Raw genomic sequence first — 16721 nt, 5'->3', positions numbered from 1 at the left:
CAGTCAGTTTTGTCGCCTTTCTTGTGAATTGGAACAATGATTGACTCTTTCCACTCTTGTGGCAATTCTTCCTTGTTCCAGATAAGGAGAATGAGTTTGTGTATCTTGTTCCACAATTTTTCGCCTCCAGCTAAAATTAACTCAGCCGGAATTTCATCTACACCCGGAGATTTGTGTTTCTTTAATTTCTTTATAGCGGCTTCCACTTCTATTCGATTGGGTTCTGGAATATACGGTTCTGCGGTGTGTATCTCCTTTTCTCCACGCACATTAGTTTTTGGCTGCGTGTTAAGCAAATCGTCAAAGAAATCTTTCCATCTATTTAAGATGCTATCCGTATCAGTGAGAACTGTTCCGTCAGATTTCTTTAATATATAAGCACGAGGTTGATAGCCTTTCTTAAAATCGTTGACCCCCTTATACATGTCCCGAATATTTTTATTTTTACTATTATCTTCAAGTTCCTTAATTTTAGCTTTCAAAAAATACCGTTTCTTTGTTCTAAAAGTTTTGGAAGTTTCCCGCCTGATATCTGCGAAATTTTGTGTAGTTATTTCATTCGGATTTTGTAGCCACCGTAATTTTGCCTGTTTTCTCTTCTCTGCTAGTTTAATGCATTCTTGGTCGAACCATGGTTTGTTCCTACGTATTTCCGCGTGTCCCAATTTTTCTATTGCTGAACTTTTAATGCTATCTCTAATTTCAATCCAAGTATCCTCAACACTAGTGCACTCCGAGTCTTCTAAGACCGAGAATCTATTCGAGACTTCAATCTGGTATTTCTCTCTTACCTGGCTCTCTTCTAATTTCTTTAAATTAAATCTCTCCGTTTTCGGACATTGAATATTACCTTTATTCAACGATAATCTCTCCCGTATTATCGCTACTACCAGGTAGTGATCAGTGTCACAATCAGCCCCTCTAAACGACCGGACGTCAATTATGCTAGATTGTCTTCTTCTATCTACTAAAACGTGATCAATTTGATTATGTGTTTTTCCGTCTGGTGATGTCCAAGTGTATTTATGAACGTCGCGATGTGGGAATTTTGTACTCTTCACGATTAGGTTTTTGGATGTTGCAAAGTTCACGAGTCTAACACCGTTGTCATTACTTTCCTTATGCAAACTTTCGTTCCCTATAATCGGTTTGAAAATATCCTCTCGTCCTACCTTCGCATTGAAATCCCCTAATAGAATCTTCATATGGTATCGCGGGAGTTGGTCAAATATCCGTTCCACTTCTTCGTAAAAACTATCTTTTATATCGTCACCCTTATCTTCAGTTGGAGCATGTACATTTAAAACAATAATATCACACCACCGTCCCTTAAGAGTAATAAAAGAAAGTCTGTCAGTAACAAATTCAACCCGTTTAATTGCTGGTAATATTCGTTTGTGAACGAAAAACCCTGTTCCTAACTGGTGATTTTTATTTCCTTCCCCGTAAAAGAACGTAAAATTTCCGGAATTCTCAGATCCATTTCCTTCCCACCTAACTTCCTGAACTCCTACTAAGTCCATCCTGTATTTCTCTAACTCACTCGTTACAGATTTTAACGCGCCTGCCCTATAAAGACTTCTAATATTCCATGTTCCAAATCTCATGTCCATTTTCTTTTGCTGATGTCGTGCCAAGTTATCAGTCCTTGTCCGAGGCTTTTGTGAATGTTTCTGAACAAGTACCTTTTTTTACAGGATGAGGGTGTTAGCCTTACCCAAACCCCCAAGCTGGAGGACCACTCCTAGTCGTCTGTCCGCGACTGCTTATTCAGTATATTCGCAGCTAACCTCTATATCTAGAGGCCTTCTCCTCGATCCGCAACCTGAGGACGCGCCATGCCGTGGTGACAGGAACCCACGTTACACGGTCTACTCCCCCTAAGGATATGTATTATAATGAAAGTGCCACGCGTATGATAACTTCCCAGTTGGGATTGGAGCCTGATTACATACCAAACGTCAATTCATTTGACTTTGCAATTTGACCGTGATGATTACGCAGACATAGTTACTTTCAATTTTTTATGATACATATCCTTATTTCATATGTTACAGATGATTCAAAAATATTTTTTCAAGCAGTTAGCTCCTCTAGAATCTCACAGGCTGCATCCCAAAATCCAACTCCTACTATCCTATGACAATCCAAAAGTGACTGAACTTTTTTTATTAGGAACAAATGACAAAAGAAAAATGGAGATCTTGAAAGTAAAATGTAGAAAAGCTCGGTGCCCCCAATAACTCCATATTTCTCCGCCCCTTTATTCCGAACTTAAAAATAAAACTTAATTCGAATATGGTTAATTAGTGAATTTATTACAGTTAAATTCCACTCACTACATGCTACAGCTACAACTATGTAAGAAAAAATAACAACTGTGAAACATGTTCTGAATTACTATTACATTTCTTACGCTATTATTAAACATATTAGAATAGTAAAAGAGGATTGTTCGTGAAATAGTATATTTGCTCATGATTTTTAACTTTTTCATACGGAAAAAATTAAAATATTATTCAAGTTTTAAAATTTGCACTCTGCAAATATGTTGCCCTCTAGGCAATGGGACTAATGTGGACTAATGGGAAATGCTGCACTGTTAGCGGCGCTGAAAACTTACGATTCTATTCTAATATCGGTTGATTTCGATATCTTTATGTCGCTACGTAACCACCCTGGGTGCTAATGGGAGCTTAATTGGACTTGAATTGAAAGTAGAGCTATTCACCTAAGCGACCACGAAACTATGGATTCAATAATAATATCGACCCGTTTCTAGCATTTTTGATATGTATCCCGACAGTACTCTTTTTCCAGACTGTAAGAAATATAGTTAAAATTGCTCTAGATATATCAGAATTATGTTGAAACACACACATAAATCCACTTTTATATTCTGTATAAATAGAGAGAGAGTGAGCGAGCGAGCGAGCAAGAGAGGGCGACTCAAGGCATCACCACTTCCACATTGCAAAAGCATATATCAGGAATTGAATTGAAAATCTATGTAAAGACTTTCTGCTGTGGCATGCTTCATAAGGACAATTCCAGTCTGCTCACGTGACCTTTGGGGTTCATGAATTTTTTTTGCGAGCGTTCCGACTTTGGATTCTCTGTTTATACCCTCTGCATCGAATAACTTTTCAAGAACATAAATGACATTCTATATTATGAATGTTGAGAATTACTCTCTATATGACAAATAGCTGCAAATAAATACACTACATGATTTATTTATTGCTATTGAACGAGTTTCTTAACTTGTATTTACATCCTCATATATAATACCGACCTACTGTGAAAATTATCTCAGATGTTATATTTTAAACATAATAATTACTATGTTCTGCAATTGTTATGTTATATATAAACAACTTATGTATTTTAATATAATTATTTTATATAATTTTTCATGCATTGCGGAAAATATAATTTTAAAAAAAGTATTGACCCAAATGGGATTCGAACTCACAACCTTATGATTTGAAATCCGACAGATTACCAATGAGCTAACAAAAGGACTTCTAGAGCTAAGCTTCTAGCGATATATAACGGATCTCAAGATAATTATGACATTCATATCCATGACAAACGCTGTTTCTGTTCTACTTTGACTTTTATTTTAGTACTCAGGCGATAATTATGTTCTATTTCTTAACTTTGAGCATTCTTTTACATATGGAAAGATTCTTTAACGTATTTAAATGCTCCATTACGTATAGAGAGCTAAATGACAAACAAGCATGTGCAAGGTTTCGAAATATTGTATCATTAAGTATTTCAATCAATGTTGCTTTTTTAAACACTTGGTAACAAGTCTTATTATATTTAAAAGAAGAAAAACACATCTGCAAACTTTTTCCCGATTGCAAAGGCTGGCTTGGAGGTTCGAACCTGGCTTACTTTTTCCCGAAGATACCCGAAGCTGGACTTTGAAAATTTTTGCCTCAAAACACCAATAAAGAATGCGCTCAACCTTTTTGAGACAAGGTGTACAATAGTGAAATCAGATGCGTTATGTGATCATATTTTACGATGAATCGGTGTGCTATGGCCACTTACGACCTAATAGCGTTAAGGTCCTGTTGGCAGCAGCTACCCGAAATACCAGGGACATAATAAAAAGTCGGAAGTCGGCAAGTTACATGTAACGTGGGCTTAAGTTCCAAGGTGAAGGTAGGAGATGTCTCAGGAGACCAGATGTGCCGTTCCATGGCGTCTCGAGGGCAGTTAATGGAGTTGAGATTTAGGAATATTAGAGGTCATGAAGATGGAGGTCGGCGCTGTGTTTCCTGAACAGGGTTCCCACATACCTGGAAATTCAGGGAATTTTATTTTTGTCAAGGGAAATTATTAAAAAGTTTCTTTAATGCTCTGAAGAATCACGGTTTACACATCGTATTGGCAGTACAAGAGAGCACACCTAGCGTTGATGGAACTCAGTGTTTATTGGCATACAAATCGTTGTCGTGGCTTTGTAGATTCACTGCTTTTGTCTTCATTAGTAATGGTACCCAGAAAACACGAGTTTTGTTCCATCACAATTATCTCGTTACCCCTTTTTTTCTTGTACAATCAGTTCACTCTATGCTGCTTATAATCGTGATACTTCGGCCAGATCGAAACGTCTTCTAGATTTTGCAATTTATGTAGTCAACACCTTCCTCCTACATTTTTATTTCCTAGATTTTCGAATGTTTTAATTTTAAAGAGGCTGGGTGAATATCAGATCGACAATGGAACCAAGATATAAGAACAAAAACTTTCAGACCACGCCTTGAATCGAACTCGGGTCTCCAAGTTGGTAGACAGATGTCTTACTAATTACGTTACTGCATTTCGATTGAAAAGTTAATATGTGTGTTTCTTAGAGGATAAAAATTACTACTTCTCGCGGGAATGGCAATTTGTGAACTGTAAGACGATACTAGTAATAAAATTTTAATAAAATTACATTGTTCAAGCAGTGGTCCATCCTCGATTTCCATTCCAGACTCTTCAAAAAAAAAAAAAAAAAAAGTTTAGGGAGTTCAACGTTTTACATGAGGTCTAAAACTGAAATTAAGCGACACCTATTAAACGTTTCTTAGATTCATTCACTGCTGATTGAACTTTTAGGACTTTCTTTTGCGCATCATATATAAATTCTTCGTCAGCTTCCGCTTTCTTGCTATTCACACAATGATTTGCTATGGATTTTGGTATGTTGCCCTCACAAAAGCAATATGTATTCCAAGTGACACTTTCGGATCACTTACTGGTTTTTATTTTTAAATAATGCTTTTTAAATTTAAATATGGTTTTATATCTGTATATTGGTATTGATTTTATTTATTTTTAAGTTATTAGATTAAGAATCCAGATCGAAAAGTTGGTACATTTTACTACTACTACTACTACTACTACTACTACTACTACTACTATTATTATTATTATTATTATTATTATTATTATTATTATTATTATTATTATTATTATTATTATTATTTGTATGTGACTGTATTTTACTGTATTTACTATATATACTTGTATTATTTCTCTTTTCAGGAATTACTTTAAAAAAAACACCTCTTAGTTAAAAGAATAGTTAGATAGCAACCCTGTTCTGGAACAATAGTCCTTCTTCCCATTTCACGTTTCTTCTCGTAGCTTAAGATACGATAGCTTTCTTATATAAACGGATTATTTTTTTTTTCAGTCAGTCTCCCAAGATATAGCCGAAAAAATAGTTCGGCTGAGTCGACCGAACGGGAGCTTTCTGCCATAGTAGGAGAATATGGAAATCTTTAATCACTGGCGTCGTTAGCTTTTTAAATCTGGGGAGGGGGGGACGGATGAATCAAAATCCTCTTTCCGACAAAAGTCTTATATACAAAGTAGTATAGTTTCTTTAAATATATTTGACTAAAATCTGGTGGTACGCGTCCCCCCGACCCCCCCCCCTCCGTTAATGACACCCATGATTTAAGTTCTTGTGGACTGGCCGGCTAAGTAAAAACGCTTCTTGATTTTAGTCAACATTGGGAGTTTTCGGTGGACGTGCCTGGACTATGTTCTATCCTTCAAGTTAAAGGGTGTTTCTTAGGGAAGTCTTGTTTGGACTATGTTAGGTCCTGCAAGAGAGAGAGAGATAGGGTGATTCTTTTCGTACTGCGTTAAATTTGCACGTAGTAAGTGCTATGAAAATAGGTAGGGAATTAGGCCCCTTTTTAGACTAGGGAAGAGGATATTTAAGTCTTGAAGTGCTACATTCCTTGTATTCTTGGATATAGCACTTAGAATAGAAATCCCTCCCCCCCCCCCCGCAAAAAAACGATAAGAATTTAGAGATACGAAAATGCAAACTGAAGCTGTATACGGCTTTGATCGAAATTAAGGTTATTTGTTCCTCTAGAAGGAACTCAATAGGAAAATTTATATAATTTGAATCCTAAGTACTGGGTTCGGTTCCCTGAACTAGACTCCTGTGAAGCTACTGATAGAGTTTTGTTTTTTAATAGAAGTAAATCTCCTGTTTTCGGGAGTATAGTTCTCGCTTTGCCTCTCCTAACAGATCTATGTGAGGATGTTTTCGCTATTTAAGGCGAATTCATATACTTTACCTAGCTATCCTAACTAAAGAATTTAGATAGATATTCTTTTCAAGTACTTCTCGTAAGTTAGAAAGACACAAAATAGGAGTAGGCCAGAGTTTTTTTATTATATGAGTCAATACCCTTTAGAAATTAAGATGGCTAACCCTTCTGTCCATCACATGCCCTATAAATCAGAGAAATATTAGTTGATTAGAGGCTTCTTAAACTTAAAGAGATCTTCAGAGAATTTTAGAGGGGAGAGTACCCTGTAGGTAATTCTCATGCATTTCTAAAAATAAAAAAAAATAAAGTGCGGTGGCTAAGTTGTAGAGCATTCACCTCCGGTGCTTGGGGTCCTTGGTTCGACCCCATCTCGCGCTGTGTGTACTTTGTGGTCGACAAACAATGTGCTCGTGGGTTTTCTCAGGGTCCTCCCGCTTCCTCCCACTTTCTTCATTCCACCATTTCACTCATCTCTCATCATCACCGTCTCCTTTAGCCTAACCAGCATAAACATGGGACGTAAAACTTAAAGATCTCTTAAAGATTTCTAAAAAAAAAAAAAAAAAAAAAAAAAAAGGATTTTTCATAGAATTGATATATTTTTCTGAATAAAAAGGTTATTCAGAAAAACTGTAACTTGTTTGTTATGATTTTATCTGAGTTGAAGACAGGGGCGGATCCAGGACAAATTTCTGGGGGGGGGATTGTAAAACTGCTAATTAGAGCTACTTTTAAGAGCTCCAAACTCTGGGATGGGTTTTATTTATAAATAAAATAAGAAATAAAGTTTCCTTTTCTGGGGGGAGGCGATCGGCGCTGTATCCACCCCTGGTTGAAGATAATAATCTGAAGTATTACAATCCGTCTCCGTTAGCCTATACTGACGTGAAATCATGGGACGTTAAACTGAAAGACTTCTGAAGTATTACAAAACCTGCTATTGAGACTTTTGTGGGTAGTTAAAGAAGAAAGGTAATGTCCCTAGACAATTATTCTTAGATTAAAAACGAGCTTGAATATGTAATTTTTATATATTGTATTTTAAAAAAAAAATGTCGAATATTTTTTGTCCAAGAGAGATGGTTATAGTCTGTATGCACAGGCGGAGAGAACTCTATATTACAGCTATTAGAACTCTATATTATAATAAAAAGAACTTAATAAACATGATGCCATCTAATGGTATCAATTGCGCACAATATATATATATATATATATATATATATATATATATATATATATATATATATATATATATATATATATATATATATATATATATATATATATATATATATATATACAAAATAATAATAAAGTACTACAAAGAAAACGGATTAAACTAATTCCTCAAATCAAACAAAATATATTCATAATTACATTCACATGGAATCTCTTACAACACTGACAAATGCTACAGTTAACGTTATGTCGAAAATAACTGCGTTTGTTTCTCATCAAATGTTAGAACAAAATGTTTTATCAATTCACCACATTTCCATTACAATATTTTTGCATGATACAAGTTAACCGATTTCAAGCTGATTATATTCTTCATAAGAAGCTTTCTACGATATTCCCACTAATGTTCATTAGGTTTTCCTGACTTGCATTGTTTCAAAGATAGGGCTGTTAAACAATCTCGAAACCAACGAACTCATACCAAAATGTCATTTCATTATGTGTTACAAATATAAACGTGTGGCAACATTGACTTTACCATTGTATTTCTCTTAAAATTCTAGTCCAGCTTGATATATTACATGACCCTTTCCTATTGATAGTAATCGAGCGAGATACTACAACGATAACGTGTATTTTCTTTATTCTAATTAATTATTTATTCAGGGCAAATGTGTTTTACTAACTGGCACAAGCTATTTAGTACACTAAGAAGAAGAAAATGTAATATCGAATGTCATAAAAATGTTGATTTATAATAATTATTTTTACCGTTGTCATGTAAAGATGTTTGTTTATCCGTTGTTATAGCAATTGATCTGGTTACTAAGGAAACGGTTCTGGTTTCCAGGTACTTGTTTACAGATAATTACAAAGATATAGTGAGCCTAGATGTCTTGGAATACAGACGGGGTTGGCAAGATGGCGTAGAATGTTCTACACAATGGAGCGTCATGCTCTTCAATTATTTCAATTTCATTTTTAACAACAATTTCAATTTTGGACATAATTTAGTGTATTACAATTTTGATAGTGCTTTACATAATTTTTTGTATGTTCTACGCTTCTGCCTTCCTCTTTAATTCACAAACTAGTGTGGAAACAGAACTATTTGAAACAGGCCAATTCGTCCATTTTGGAACGGGCCATCTTCTACAATTATAATAACAACAAAAAGATTTAAAACAATTCTAGTGAAGCAGTCAACTTGGCCTTAGTGCTGTGACTTTTTAATTATAAAATCTCCCGCGAGGGAGATGAATAGAATAGAATAGAATACAGACGTGTATCGTAATTGCTAAAAAGCAATCAATTGTTGCAAAAAAAAAAAAATGTAGTGTGTTTCACCAGGGATGTAATGGAGGGTATACGCGGGTATACGGGGTATACTCACCTCAAATTTTTGGAAACTATCGTAGAGCCACCTAAACTTTAGGAGGTACGCGGGTATACGCTACATTTGATCAATAGTATACTCACTTCATTGGAACAAACAACTGCTTTTCATGTACTTTTCAAAACAAAAATATCTCACTAAACAGCTGGTCGTCAGGCTGTTACCGCGAATGATATCTAAATTCTTTTAAAATATTTGCGTTTTCGAGGTGTGGGAATCAAATTTTCTGAGAATCTCTTCTATAATGGAAAACAGCGCTTTGAACATGCAGTGATTTTTCCTCAAGATGTCACATGTGTTATCCCTACCTTTCAAATTCCAAATTCAATTCAAGGTCTGTCGATTGGATACAATTTGAGCAAGGAAATATGGGATAGAAAAAGTTCATTTCCAATAGCGGAAGGAGGTTCCGAAAAAATGTGGTCTTTATTTTAAGAGTTATGAGGAAATTAAATGAATATATTTGCGCCAAGAAATCGTTGGCCTCCACACATATATGACAAAACATAAGACTTATCGTCGGTCTAGTTTGAAGCATTCACCGTCGTTCCTAATATTACCAAATACAACAGCGAACCTCGGATTAGTACTGTTCATTTGTAGCCGCAGTTGACATCAAAGAAAGGAGCAATTGATTGCGATAAATACTCAGCAGCTAGTACTAGTAGTAGTTTTTCCTCAACCTACTGAACAAAAAAAGGGACGGGGTAAAAATAAACATTTTTCTTCGTTATTTCATTTTCTTTTAGATAAAAAAGAAAATTGAAGAAAATTTGTTAACAGGAAGGGGTAGAAACCAAAAGTTAGGAAAGACTTGTAGCATATGAGCATGTCAGCAATCTTTGATCATTTCGATACAGCCGTCACTTCGGAAATATTTGCCTAGTAGTGTTAAACCGTTTGGGGATTTATGGTACGAATCGGTACCGTGGAATAGTGTTGTGTTTACCGCTTATTAAGCTCATGTAACATGTATTGAACCCGGTTTTTGATTGGTCAAGTCAAGTATGGACCTAAGAGCACCCCAGATACGTTTCGGAACCGGATGGTAAACTTGGCGGTGCCAAGTGGGGGCGGAGGGGTGAGGGAAATTACAAAAAACATCCTTAGTTTTCAAGATATCAAGATTAAAATTTTGCATACGGTTTGTGCGCACCTTTGAATATTTCTCTCTCTTTTTTGTTTTGTCTTTTTGATACCTACCTGTACCCGGTTTTTTAAAGGAAATACTTTTAGGAGGAGAGAATTTTTTGTCTTTAACTATTTTCCTTTTTTCTCAGGGTGCGTATTTATTTTATTTATTTAACAATCACCAGATACAGCTCAGAAGCCATTTTATACTGCATATCTAACAACAACAAAAGGATTTGGGAAGGTATCGGTCAGGGCCTGTTTAGTAGGCACTATTCCGGCATTTGCATGGTAGAACTGAGGAAAACCACAGTCAGGATGGTTGGCAGCGCGAATCGAACCCACGACCTACCGAATGGCATAGACCCGATGTGACTTCCCTCAAGAGCCGCTCCTTTATAAGAATTTGTTGAAGTTTAGCGTCAGTTTTTAACATCGTGACTGTATGAAATATTATCCTGCATTTTAAGGTAGAATCCCGGAACTATCGTACTGCATTTAAAGCAGCAAAAGAAAGCTCTGTGTCTGAAGATCGCAACAAAGACTAGATTTGAACTTATGACAGTGGTATAACCAAGTTTATTTCTGCTTTTCCAAGACATCTAAAATTCTAAGTTCTATGTATGGTAGTTCATGAAAATAGCTTGTCTTCGTATTATTGTAGACTATTATTTGTCTGTTCTTTATACTTAGCTATTAACGCTTCAAGTCATTAACTATTTGCTCATTGGGACATAGCTGTCATTGTTTTAATTGAATAGTTGAGTGACACAGTAGCCTAAGTACCAACAGCGATAAGCCCGATATTAGTATTAATACGGATACTAATTTCGACATTAATGTTGTTGGTACTTAGAATAGAGGATCACTCAGTCTATGAATTCTAAAACTGTTATGCGGCAACGAAACCAAAATTAAACTTTTTCTATTTTAATGCAATTATGATCCGACAAAAGAAAGCTAAATTCATTTTCCGAGCAAAAGAACAACAACTATACATAATTTGGGAAAGAGAGAAAGAGAGAGGTTGTAAGCTGCAGGACGGACAAACTACAGATTGAGGGCGATTAATCTCTTCTTGGTTATGGCCCTGATTATCACAGCAGCCAGTAGGCTGTGGTTCGCGACCGATTTACAATGTTAAAATTCAAAATTTCAATCTTAAATTACTCCAAATGTACTCAACATTTTAACTCAAACGAGATATATGTATTTCTGTGTAAATTAAATAATCCTTTGAAAGTGTCACAGTGATAGATAGGACCAAAGGAATGAGCAAGATGGCGGAATCAACATTGGTCCAAGTCATTTTTCTTCTTCTTATAGTTATCAGTCATACAAGTACAACCACTTCTGGAGCCTGACCTACTTAACGCAGATGGCTAAATAAGGTTTTAAATTAATCTATAACATTATAGGTAATCTTTTTCTTAGTCTCTGGTTGATAGGTTAAGTGGTTCGGTAACTGTTCTCCAAAACATAGACTTCTCTTGCTACTTCATATACATATCCTGCTTGTTATGTAACCGATACGCACAGAGAGCCAGTGTGAATTGCCTATAAGCAAGGATATTTCACCATAACTTTCTTTCTATCTTAATAGTGCAAAGCCTAAAGGTATTGAAGACCCTATATATATATATATATATATATATATATATATATATATATATATATATATATATATATATATATATATATATATATATATATATATATATGGGGGGGGGTGAAAGAGAGACAAGGGATGAAGCGTATACCCACCTAAAAAATTAGCATTACATCACTGGTTTCACGTAATTCAGCTGGTGTGTAATACTCTAAATAGTTAGCAGCAGCTAATTATATATGAAGTCCACTACAAAATGTCAACAAAATCGAACTGTGGCGTTATGGCCAATTTCAGATGGCAATCATGAGAAGTCTACCTTCTACTAGATGTTTACTCCTCCCAATGTCCATTAATGTTTTTGTTTCCCATCCCTTTACCCGTTTTATAAATACGTCGAAATTTTCGGACTCGAAACCTATTGTCCTGGGTTATTCTGATCAATCAGGTTTTCGACCACTGCACCCGTGTTTATGGACGGAAACACATCAAATTTTGCTTACGATTGTTTCTTGGTATATTCCCCACTTCGCTACCAACAACGTTACTTTGGTTAACAAAATCGATTTCGACGTTGCAAGATTTACTAATTAGTGCATCCATGATATGGATTTAACCAGTACCCTGAGACTGTCATTTGTTTCGGTCTCTACAAGGTAAACCAGAATCCATAGAAGTTATACAGCGACGGGATTATGGTGTTGCCGGAAATATTGCAGAAGGTTATCGAACTAAATTGTGCTATGTTGTTTCATAATAGTATTTTCAAATCACAATAAACGTATTATTAATTTTGACTTCCAAAGAGTCAGTACTTCCTAGCAGGGTTGAATCCAGGGGGTATCCCCCCCGAAGAAAATTCATTCCCCAACGGAGAAACACAAAAAAATTCAGTCACAAAATGTAGAAATTACTTCACCCAATTATTTGCTTTCTTTCCTTGCACGTGCAGACGAAATCCGATCTCTCAATATACATATAAATGACGCAGACCCATTCTATATAAATATTAAACATGTAACATCTAACAAAACACCAAATAGTCAATAAAACTTGCAGTTCTTAATGCTATGACCGAGTTTGGCAGAACATGAAATTGTTAACTGTTGAAGAAAGGTTTGTATTTTAGTAGGCACTATACTCTCGCCCTATATTATATATTAGTAGGTAGCACTAGCACAGGTTGAGATAGGAAAGGAAAGATAGGGAAGATCTTTCGATCATTCCATATGATCTCTGATGTCAGCAGACTTCAGTTCTTGAAAATGTACAGTTCTTGCATTATTTGAAATAGAGCGCCTAAATCCCATTTCTCGCATCGGAAGTAACAGACGTAAATGTGTTTTACGATTGTTAAAGTAAACACACCTTTCTTTAACTAAAAATAATTCAATTAAAGGGTGAGATTCAGAGGGTGTCACTTAGAGGGATCAGAGAGGAACAGTTATCCCTCCTGGGTAAGAGATTTATATAGATAGAATTTATCAATATGACAGTAGTATATAAGTGAAAGATTGCCATTGAAGGTGATGAAGATCTTCTCAGAGCCGTACCATGAGGGAAGGGCAAGCGGGGTGACGGCCCCGGGCGCCGAAGTAAGGGGCGCAAAATTCGGGAGGGAAAAGGAAAAGAAAAGAAGGAAAGAAAAACAGAGGAATGAAACACATGTGTACATATATAAAATGAAAGGAAAGAAAGTAATGAAAAGTGCTCAAAATCAAGGAAAAGCAGGGTTTACTTTTTAAAATTTTCTCACCTTTCGCGGCTGGTCTGTCGACCTCACTCATATATACGGGGATGCCGTCGTATACTCTCGCGCCAAGCGCTGATTTTCCACGACACGGCACTAATCCTACTGAAGATTTCACATAAACTAAACTATTGATGTGTATGCAGTGAACAAACCAAGGCTAATACGCTTGATTTAGAATCAGAAGTGTGAGAAAGAATGATAACTTTTTGTTAAGATATTCCTATGTATGTTTGTTTTAGTACAAAAAATATTTGAGTTAATTTAAATTTTTTTACAAATTTCTACATTAGTAACAAATAGTAACTACTGAATATAGGAAATCATAACAAAAATAGCTACTGTAAATAGCAGTTAAAGTTTAGCCTAAAATATATTTGCCAGTCTTTGTTTAATGTTTTAGATAAAATTAAACGATTGTTTTTTTTTTTTTAAATTATAATCTCACGATGAATATTTATCAGCAATTAGTCTCAATATTAGGTAAGATGTGAATAGAATTGTTAAATATGCTGCTTTCTTGCAAAAATACAGAAAAACAACTCCCCCCGAGGAGTTGACATTCCCCCCGGGTGAAAATGTCTGAATTCAACACTGCTTCCTAGACAACCTGATACCGTATTTGCAAGCTTACCAACATTAAGTTCGTAAGGCGAAACGTGAAAATACGATATGAGACTTCCCGTTGCCCCTTACATCAAGATACTCGTAGAAAGTGATAAGTTTTACATGAGAATTTCATTGCTGCAGGTCGTAAGGCGAAGCAGGAGAAGGCGAAAAACACATGAGTCTTTGCCACTGGAATGTAACCATGACAACCAAGTAGAATTTGATATTTGTTTGTTATGCTCAGAGAGCGTTTCGGCTTCATGCAACAAGCAATCCATATATATATAAGGGGACGGCTGTGTGACTGACCGTCCCACTCCCCCTAAAGGCTATCGTTTTATAAGCGTCTATATAATATTGCACTATTGTGATTTGATGTAAATATCCTTACTTCAAACCTATATTAATCACCCAGGAGATGATCCGCCTCCTCCAAAGACCCTTTTGGATCCGCTAGTGTACTGAGATATTCAGGTTTTTTTTTTTTTTTTTTTTTTTTTTTTTTTTTTTTTTTAAGTACAAAAGTACATTGCAACTTCATTTAACATTTACATTCAAATATTTATTTCATTCACTTTTATCTATGACAATAAGGATGTGTAAAATGTGCCTATGATAATAAAAGTACATTTGAAGGAGGAACTATCTCTTAAATTCAATAATAATCTTGAAGTAGTTGAAAGGGGAAAGAACATGCAGTATATTGAGAAGGAACTTTCTTTGAAAGAATGCAATGGACCTGGACACTGTTTGAATTTATAGTGGGAAGTTGCCAATATTATCAAAAACACATTGGTAAGGAACTATTATATTGAAGTCACTATATCCCCCCCCCCCTTAATTTAAGGTTTCTTTCCGTAGATTTGCCTTACTAGTACAACAACAAGAATGCCTTCCGTTCAGTTCACTATTTCGTAAGCTGACTGACAAAGTGACCCGCGGGAGCCGATCCTGAGAGTTTCCTTCGATTTCAAGAATCTACACATCTCTTTACTTGGATCTTTGTTTGGATACCTGACAATGAAACACACGAACCTAAATATCCCCTAAAGTTTGGCAGAAATCGAATTATTGCCACTTTGAGGTACTTTATAATTATATTTATCACTTTACAAAATGCCGCACCTCAAAACTAAATAATAACAGACTTACATAAGTTCAATAATTTTGGCATATCTCAAAATATTTACTTTTGCTTAAATAGGCATAGCGACACTCTCCAGCTCTCACTTTTCAAAGAAACTAAATGCACCACTGCATTAGAAACCAAAGATACATTAATGCGAATTCTGAAATATTAGAAACTTACCTTTTTGTTTGTTTGTTATGTCGTGTAATAGTATCCTGAAACTTAACGAGATGAGGTAGGACTAAGGCACACTTCTGTATCAGTTATAGTTTGTTATAGTTCATAAAATCATGGACACTTTTGACTTTTTTCACAGGTGCTTCTGAAGAAAAATGAAAACAGATATTTCTACAGCGGGAGTAGATGCTTAAGTAAAGTCTGTCTTCTTCCTCCAGTGGCCATGGCTTTTAGGGGAGATGCCGGAAGCTGAGAGTTGTTGTCACACTCTGTGATTTAAAGATCATTTCTTCGTCTCAAGGGTGAAGAACCTAAACGGTTTGACATATCATTGTCTGTGGAAAGGAAGAGGTACTGTGCAGAACACATGAATCTTCAAGTATATTTTACAGTTGGAATATCTTCTATCAGAGCTTTGCTTATGTATACAGAATTGAAATATATCAGGTAGTCTAAAAAGTATTGAGCCTTGTGGGCATGGGTTGGGTGTAGTGTCCGAAATCTCAGGGTATATGAACCGCAGCGGGTCGGACCTAACGTCATTTGGGAGCTGCCAATTGAAATGTGAAAAGTGTTGGAAATTTCTAGATTTAAGGTATTTCGCCGTGAAAATAAGTGAATTTTCCCTGAAACTGCGCTACATTTTACAATTTTATTTCGATAAAGGTACAAATGCTGCGCAGAAATGTAAAAGAGGTTATGATGTTTATGAGCAAGATACTTATAAAAGCAACAGGGAAGACATTATACGGCCATTTTCGTTCTGGAAATTTACATGTCCAAGATGCTCCTCTCAGTTGACGACCAATCAAAACAAAAATAGATTATATTCTGCCAAAGTCGTGCAACATCGGCATGTAAGCAGTCATGACATCACCAGTGACCTAAACATCCATAACCAGTATTAACCGTTTATAGATAGTTTGTCGTTCTTTCAGAAAAAAAAATGTTCCAGGGGGCACACTTACAGTTAGTATTCCAGAGGGGCACTGTTGGTACTATTCTATTTATTATTATATTATAGACGTATTATTTTTTGTCTCCACCGGTGGGGCTGCACTGCTCCCCTCAAAAAAAAAAAAAAAAAGTCTGGAAGAAACACTGGATAGTTTGCTATCAAAAGAAAACTCGATGTTTGGATCCACATGATCTGACTC

At 35.6% G+C, this 16721-nt stretch overlaps 1 protein-coding gene across 1 annotated transcript in view; it reads right to left on the bottom strand.

Annotated features, from left to right (window-relative positions):
- The window catches only part of LOC145694204 (uncharacterized), a 78733-nt gene extending 62993 nt beyond the window's left edge, over positions 1-15740 (bottom strand). Inside the window, exon 1 of the mRNA XM_081770319.1 lies at positions 15568-15740. The gene's annotated coding sequence lies outside the window, so the exon portion shown is untranslated. The remainder of the gene's footprint in view (positions 1-15567) is intronic.
- Between the last annotated feature and the right edge of the window lie 981 nt (positions 15741-16721).

The sequence above is a fragment of the Thermobia domestica genome, chromosome 9 (assembly GCF_964235325.1).
Source record: "Thermobia domestica chromosome 9, izTheDome1.hap1.1, whole genome shotgun sequence".
NCBI lineage: Eukaryota > Metazoa > Arthropoda > Insecta > Zygentoma > Lepismatidae > Thermobia > Thermobia domestica.
Note: the sequence above shows the minus strand (reverse complement) of the source record. Positions and strands in the feature narration are given on the sequence as shown.